This window comes from Periplaneta americana, chromosome 14 (assembly GCF_040183065.1).
Source record: "Periplaneta americana isolate PAMFEO1 chromosome 14, P.americana_PAMFEO1_priV1, whole genome shotgun sequence".
Classification (NCBI taxonomy): domain Eukaryota; kingdom Metazoa; phylum Arthropoda; class Insecta; order Blattodea; family Blattidae; genus Periplaneta; species Periplaneta americana.
In genome coordinates this window covers 110,469,479-110,478,207 of record NC_091130.1, presented here as the reverse complement: position 1 = coordinate 110,478,207, position 8,729 = coordinate 110,469,479, and the positions used below count along the sequence as shown (strand labels likewise).

General features: G+C 38.0%; 1 non-coding gene across 1 annotated transcript; it reads left to right on the top strand.

Moving 5' to 3' along the window:
* The first annotated feature begins 5,554 nt into the window (after positions 1-5,554).
* Positions 5,555-5,626, top strand: TRNAY-AUA (transfer RNA tyrosine (anticodon AUA)). Its single transcript has one exon. It is a non-coding gene; the product is annotated as a tRNA-Tyr (tRNA).
* Positions 5,627-8,729: the final 3,103 nt, after the last annotated feature.

Sequence of the window (8,729 nt, the reverse complement as noted above, 5' to 3'; positions counted from 1 at the left end):
ACCCCTCCCCCTGCTGCCCCTTGCCTTGAATCAAATGTTTCCAGGCGCTGCAAATTTTGCACCAGTTTGTCAGCAGTTTTACATAAATTTTCTTTAATGTTGTGAGTATAACAAGTACAACAGTGTTTAATTCTGTACAATATTTACAGTCTATTCAGTTCAGTACCTTAAAAATTCAGGAGAAATGTGAAATTAAGTGCTCATCAGTTGAATCTCATAATGGAAAGAGCCGATAAACAAAATACAAATGCTCGCATATTTTTTTCTAAATTTATCCAGTATCCCTGCTTTCTTCTCTCGATCTCCACACAGTCTGTATTAGATTAATGTGTTTCAAAGATAATTCCATCAGCTGGGGCAACAAGATGGAGTTTTAAAATAACGGTAAATGTTGTTTATGAGAAGAAGGAGCCATTGCTAGAATGTTTTCAAACCATAATGGAATCTGAAACATCTAACAACATCACAATAAATGAGGCAAGCGCCCTAGTGCGTACTCTTGAAGGTCCTGAATTCAATTTCTGGCTCAGTTTTTTTCATTTATTGATGTATCGTGTAGATACATTATAAAACCAACTACAACATCACCAGTTAGATATTTCTAAGTTTCAAATCTGCATATAAAAAATTAAATTATGGTTTATTTAACGACACTCGCAACTGCAGGAGTTATATTAGCGTCGCCGGTATGCCGGAATTTTGTCCTGTAAGATTCTTTTAAATGCCAGTATATCTACTGACATGAGCGTGTCTCATTTAAACACACTTAAATGCCATCGAGCTGGGCCGGGATCGAACCCGCAACCGACTATGCTACCGAAGCCAACTCTGCATATCAAGCTTTGTTAATGCCATACAGACAATACGGAACAGTGCACAGTTGAGCAGCGAGATCTGTGAAATTGAAAACACAAAAAAGCGTCGTAAGATCGAAGGCATTCAGACAAGGTTGCGGCAGCCAAGGAAGTATGTGGCCTCATTATCATACAAGCTAACACCCGATTCCAGTTCATAGATCATCTGGTATTATCTTCTCTTCTGTGTCAACAAAAATTTGAATGCTACAAAAGCTCCAGTAGCATTTCCTGAAAATGATCTAAATGTATGTGTGAAGCTCTTTCCAATGTTCGATAAAGACAAACTAAAAGCGGAACTCACTGTGTTGTATCAGAGACAAGAATTCAGAAACATCAGTGACGCAGTCAAGCTCTTGCAGTTTCTTCTATCTGAGAACTTGCAGGCCTCATTTTCAGAAGTTATGAAACTACTACCCATAGCTATGACCATACCAATGACATCTTCCGAACTAGAACGTTGCTTTTCGTGTGTGAAGAGAGTGAAATCCTATCTTAGAAATACGATGAGAGAAGAGAGGCTGACCGCATTAGCTATGTTTTCCATTGTAAAGTCTATGGTAAACGACATATCGGATTTTAATAAGATGATTCAAAAGTTTGCAACCTACAAGACAAGGCGCATGGAACTAATCTTTAAATAAGGTAAGTTGCATGGTTTATTTTTGTATGCAGCCCCCCTTAATTCAATACCCACGAGCCGCCACTGATGGTGAACTAAAATAACTTTGTTCAAGTTTATTATGTGAGCCTTAATCATCTCATAATCACCGTTTACAATGGAAGTATAAACATTCTAATTCTCAGATGAAGATCTTGAAGCTTCAGGTCTCCTTCTGCCTCTGTCACGCCTATCACGGACATAATATATTCTCTAGTTCAACTAAATTTTGTTCTGCAACTCAACAATGTAATCAAAGACTTTAATATTGTGAAAAAACAGAACATATCCCGAGAAAATATCTGTCATCCTTAATGCTAAGTCGGGATAGGGGTTCGCTTACATGTCTTGTCCTCATAGGGAATAGAGAATTCTGACAAAAGTGTAGTAATTTCAGTCATTAACTCCAACACATTTCAATCTTCAACAGGGGAAATTCTCTTCAAAATATTTGATTGGTTCTCAGTTAATAAATTAGTATTAATTTGTAACAAAACTAACATAGGCTAATTCAATTTAAATCCTGTCAAAATTCAACCTCGCAAATTTCAAGCGCAATAATAATTAATAATAGATCTATTAGAAACAACAACCAAATTTCTTGGCTTAAAAATCGATAATGTGTTAAATTTGAAAAATCATATTAAAGAAATTACCCCCAAACTAAATTCAGCATGTTTTGCTATTAGATCTATGCAAACATTGTAATCAGAAAAATGTAGTGTAAACCTTAAAACATTAACCATGGCCATAAGACTGTCAGTGTATGATTGAACAGCAATTGCTGCTTGAATGGAGGTGTGGCAGTCCCCAATTATGGTGCAGAGATGGTGGAGGATGGTGAAAGGATGAAATGTTACGCTGGACTACCAGACCATCAAGAGACTTCACGCCAACTTGATTCGCACTGGCTCAGTTACGCAACAGAAGGGTGCTGGCTGACCAAAAACAGTGATCACAGAGGGGGCCAAAGCAGCCGCTACTGAGGCCTTCCAGAGAAATCCTAAGAAATCCATTTGACAGTACCAGCAGGAATCTGGTGTATCCTATGGGTCCGTGCAGCGGTTGCTAAAGGAAATGAATTGACGGCCATGGAAGCCACACTTTGTGCAAGCTCTGTCATGTGAGGACTGTGATATCAAAATGGAGTTTGCGGAGTCTCTAATAGCATGGATTCAAGAGGAACCTAACCTTTTGCAACACATTCTATGGTCAGACGAGAGGAGTGTGGCCGGGTGCCCAATGAAATTCTTGTGAGAGCAGTACGGAACGTTCAGCCACGTCTGGAAAAATGTGCAGCAAATGCTGGTGCTTACATCGAATTAAGCAATCCTAATGACTGTACTATTATAGTCCCGTCGCTCTAATTTCCGGCAGCCAATCGCGTTGCAGGTCGGCTACATTTAAACGTGAGCGTCTTGTGATTCGCTGAGGAAGACGTTATTCATTTCTTATGGCTCGATAAATACTTAATATAATCGCCCGCCATTTTGGCTCTTTCGTTGGCGTTCGCAGAAAGCACACTAAGACATTATTTGACGCTCAATTATTTGCTGAATTACAGTGCGTTTGATTTATTATTATAGGAGCTACGACATGATAATATTTAACGGTGCGGCAAATAGATTCCTCGTATGGTAACTCGGCAACGAAAGAACAAAAATGGGCGAACGATACTACCTACTTAGACTTTATAAGGAAAGAGGAGTCACGCCGGGAATAACAGCGTCGCGACTAAACTTCATGCTAATTTGATCCTGTCATGTTAATTCATTTACTTGAGATAAACGAATAAAAAGTTGAACATAAATACGGGTCGCTCTATATATCACGTAAATCTTTACACGCTTCATAGAATCTCTTAATGAAATAAATGCCCATTACGGCAAGGAACTAGACACCTGCGGGGCTAAGTTGTTTCGGTTGAGTTTAAACGGTATTTTGTTGTTGCTGTTTGCAGTTATAAAGGAAAATACTTTAAATGATATTTTTTACTATTAAACGAAGGGCAATAAATTAGCTTACAAGCAAACGTTCTGATGGAGGCAGATAAACAAGTTAATTATTTTTCTTTCACCATGTTAATAATGTCAGAAGAAGTGCATATACAAATTTTGGCCACTCGACCGCAATTACGAGGCCGTCCAGAAAGTGATTTTCCCTGGGGCCGTTTATAGAAAAAAGCACAATTGCATAGAAATATTTATTGAAACAGATACAGCAATTGTTGCGCTATTTGTCAACATATCTCCCACTAGAATTGAGATATTTACCATACCATAGGATTAACTTTTGTGTCGTAGAAATCAGCCGCCTCAGATCGGCTGCGTTTGACTGCGTCTGCACACGTCTCTGTCGATCCCATAGTATGAGAAATGTCTCAATTCCGATGGAAAATATGTTGAAAAATAGCTCAACAATTGTTGTGTCCGTTCGAATAAATTTGTTCAATGAAATCGTGTTTTTTTCCTGTTAGCGGCCCCTGACGAACTTGTTTTTCACACCCCTCGTAATTGCGGTCGAGTGGCCAAAATTTGTATAAGCACTTCTTTTGACATTATTAACATGTTGAAAGAAAAAAAATTAACTTTTTCATCTGCCCCCATCAGAACGTTTGCTTGTTAGTTATCAAATGTATTCTTACTACCGCTATTTTGCGAAAAAGAATGTTTTAATAATGTGTAAATGGCCAAATTATGAGAACAATATTCATGTAGAATGGATATAATTTAGATACGGATGCACATACTTCTTGTATGTACTAGGCTAAAACTAAATAGGATAAAATGAATCCTTGGAATTCAAGTTATACAAAATAATAGGAGTGAAAGGAAAGATTAGTGACTTTCTCGAAGTAACACGACTGCAAACGTAAACAACACAAACGTCACATCTGAAGGAACTTAGTCATAGAATTGTTGAATTTATTGACTTGACTATTAAAATGCTGGATACAATTAAAGTTAATGACTATTTCGTTATTCCATAAGGTATGCATTATGTGCTAATTTAGGGAAGAGCAAATTTGGAGAATTGATTTTTTTTATGAATCTGTATTCCGAGAATTTCCTTGAGCACTAATATGTCAGTCTCAGGCTCATGTCAGTAGATTCGCTGATACGATAAGAGAACTTAAATGAGAAACACTGGAAAACAGACGTAGAAAAAACTAGAATAACATCATTGTATACAGCACATATAGATCAAAAAGCATGAGTGGACATAATGGCTCGGTTAGAGAAGTCAACGTACTATGATAGGAACGATTCTTTGAGGGCTGTCGTTCCTTAAGGAGATTAAAAAATAACTTAAAAAGTTGTGCATAAAGTATAAATGTTACGAAATATACGTTATATAACTTAAAGTGACATGTATTTACTTAGCCTCGCCAGTTATTCCTTTGGTTTGAGTTGTAAATTAGTTTAAAATACCTTGTATGAAGGTCTAGTCTAGCAATTTTTAGCTTAATATAGTTTATAAATATGATTCTATGGAAAAATAAGGGTATAATTGTTTGTCTTGATGTGTTGTGTCAGTGAAACAACTGTTTACAATGAAAATAAAAACTTTCAATCAATGAATATTTATAGTATCAATGAAATTTGTTCCGTAGAGTCAGTGAAATATTTTATATAGTGTCAATGAAATCTGTCACGAGAGTAAAGTGAACGGCTTCGTGGATAAAGCATCAGCACATAGAGCTGAAAACCCGGGTTCAAATCCCGGCGCCGGAGAGAATTTTTCTCCGTTCCATTACTCTTTCATCGTATGAAATATCTGCATGGAAATATCATATGTACTTCGGTACATTAAAATAATATATATATGATATGCGTAAATCACTTCGTCATTTAAGACGGCGCTTATTCCGTCGGATCCCAACCAACTAGTCACTCATAACGAGTGCACCTCAGCACATGTGTGGACTTCAGTCCTACGTTCATAGACATCTATGACGTAGTGCAGAGGGCGGCCACTAGAGGGAACCCAAGAGTTGGAACTTAAATTGAGACGATTCTGTCCGACGCCGGGGTGGGTATCCGGTGTGGCTTAGTGGATAAAGCATCAGCACATAGAGCTGAAAACCCGGGTTCAAATCCCGGCGCCGGAGAGAATTTTTCTCCGTTCCATTACTCTTTCATCGTACTTTGGATTTGGTCCTAAGTTTCAGAGTTAATTTAAACTCAGTTTTTTGCTTTTCTTGTAAAATTTTCTTTTTGGCGGTTAGCAGGTTTACACTCTAAGCGACGGTATATCAGACGAGTGGTCATTACTTTACGTAGTAAAAGAAATTAATCATTCATTCATTGTTTTCTGCCCAAAGTAGGTCTTTCACTGCAAAACCAGCATTCCACACTGTTCTCTATTTTCCTCCTTCCTCTTCGTCTCGACATACGATCTCTCTTAATGTTGTCTATCATCTGATATATTCTGCTCTGAACATTTTTCCGTTCACCATTCCTTCCAGTGCATCCTTCAGTAGAACGTTTCTTCTTAGAGAATGACCCAGCCAATTCCTTTACCTCTTTCTGATGAATTTCAGCATTAAATTTTCTTCACTCACTCTTTCTAACAACGCTTCATGTCTTATTCTGTATGTCCATTTCATACACTCCATTCTTCTCCATATCCACATTTCAAATACTTCCAGTCGTTTCTTTTCACTTCATCGTAATGTCCATGTTCCTGCCCCATGCAATGCCATGCTCCACACAAAGCACTTCACTAGTGTCTTTCTTAGACCTCTTTACAAAGGTCTGCAGAAGATGCTCTTTTCTTTATTAAAGGCTTCCTTTGCTATTGCTATCCTCCTTCTGACTTCCTGGCAGCAGCTCATGTTACTGCTTATAGTACATCCGAGTATTTGAAACTAACTGTCCACTTGTTGTATTACCTCATTTCGAATTCCCATCTTTACCTTCATTTGTCTTCCGATAACCATGGCCTTCGTCTTATTTTCATTTATCTTCATTCCAAACTGCTCACAGCTGTCATTTACCTCCAGTAGCATATCCCTTAGTATCATCTTTTCTGCCAACAACGTCATATCATCAGCAAATTTTACACACTTTATTCTTTTCTTAGTAGGTTATTTTACGACGCTGTATCAACGTCTTAGGTTATTTAGCGTCTGAATGCGATGAAGGTGATAATGCCGGTGAAATGAGTCCGGGGTCCAGCACTGAAAGTTACCCAGCATTTGCTCAAATTGGGTTGAGGGAAAACCCCGGAATAAACCTCAACCAAGTAACTTGCCCCAACCGGGATTCGAACCCGGGCTACCTGGTTTCGCGGCCAGACGCGCTAACCGTTACTCTACAGGTATGGACCACTTTATTCTTATCCCTCTACTACCACTCCTCCCATGTTCTTAAAAGAGTTCTTCACTAAATCGTCCAAGTAGATGTTGAACAGAGTAGATGATAAAAGAGCAGCCTTTACGTACTAATTCTGTCCCTATTTCGCTTCCTCCTGACATTTCTTCTTCTAATCTGACTTTGACTCTTTGTTTCATATAAAGATTATTGAACAGCCTTCTCTCTTTCCAATCCACGCCAATTTTTATCAGGATTATAATAAATTTATTCCAATTCACTATGTCAAATGCTTTTCCAGGTCCACATATACTACATACACATTTTTATTTCTCTCTAGATACCTTTCTCCGATTGTTCGTGCAGTCGAATTGCATCTCTCGTAACTTTTCCCTTTCTGAAGCCAAATTGCTCTTTTTCAAACTCTCCTTACATCTTATAACATGCCTATAAACGTCGATTTAATATTCGCAGGAGAATCTTCCCGAGTGCGATATCAAGCTGATAGTCCTGAACTCATTCCATTTCTTCATCTTCGGTATTGGCAGCAACACTGTCTCAGTGTAATCTTCAGTCCATTCATCTTTCTGATATAACTTATTCAATTGCATAATTACTGAATTTCCTTCTTTACTTTTTACCCAAGCAGTTCACTAATTTCAATGTGGGTTTCAGCAACTCATGTTGCTAATAGCTAATTGAACTTCTTCCCTTAGAATAGGAAATCCCTTTCATTCTTCTGATATGATTGCTTCATCTCTTCTACATATTTCTTCCATATGTTCAGTATTATTTTTTGTCTGCAATTTCATTGCCGATTTCGTTTTCTATCAACGACATGGATATCCAGTTTTTATTTATGAAATTCAAGCATTTTACTTCGCATACATTAAATCATGTCTTCCCTTTCTCCATCCCTTCGCATTTGTTTCATCCAGTCTTTCTTCGCTTCAACAGTTTCGTTTCTTAGTTCGTTGCTAAGTTTCCTATAGCTTATTCTACATTTTTGTTTTCCATTTTCTCCTTTTCTCTGTTTTCTTCAACATTTTCCCTGTGACTTATTAGTTATTAAATTTATCAGATGTGTATTCTAATTTAGCGGCTTTCTACAAGGTGAGTCAGTCAAACGGAAAGATTTGATGGGAGTATACTGTTCATATGAAGAGGGTGAGAATGAATATAACCTACTTACTTTACAATTTGTGACTTCTTAGTGTGGCTAACGAGAAAGACAGGCTTTGGCACGAATTGGAGTCACGTGATTATCATGGTCTAGTCATGGCCCTCTTGACAGTCGCCTAATATAAATACATGTTCACAGTTCTAAAAACAAAGAAATTGCTATATTAAACTCCATGTTAAACGTGCATTTATATATAAACTTGTTCAGTGTTGGCCATGTTATGACTAAGAATGTGACGTCACACCGTAGCCTGTCTTTCTCGTTAGCCACACTTCTTAGATGGTGACGTCACTATCTCCGCGTTCCCTAGTAACAAAGTTATTATCTCTAGCATGTTTTGTTAAATGGTACTCATCGTTACTGCAAACTGCAATTAATTGATTTCAATGGTCATGAGAAACCTCTCCATGCCCAAAAGGTAACGGTATGGTGCGCGGTTTCATCAACTGGAATAATCGGCCCATTCTTTTTTGAAAATGAAACCGGAAATGCAGTGACTGTTAATTCAGTACGATATGTTGAAATGATACAGAACTTTTTACACCACAACCCGCGCATTTTCCAGTGAATGAAAACACGCTGTTTCAACAGGACGGAACAACAAGCCACACCGCAAAAATTTCGATGGATGTTGTGAATGGTTTGTTCCCGGGCCGCGCCATTTCTCGGAAAGGGGGTATCGCTTGGCCGCCTAGGTCACCTGATTTAACGGTATG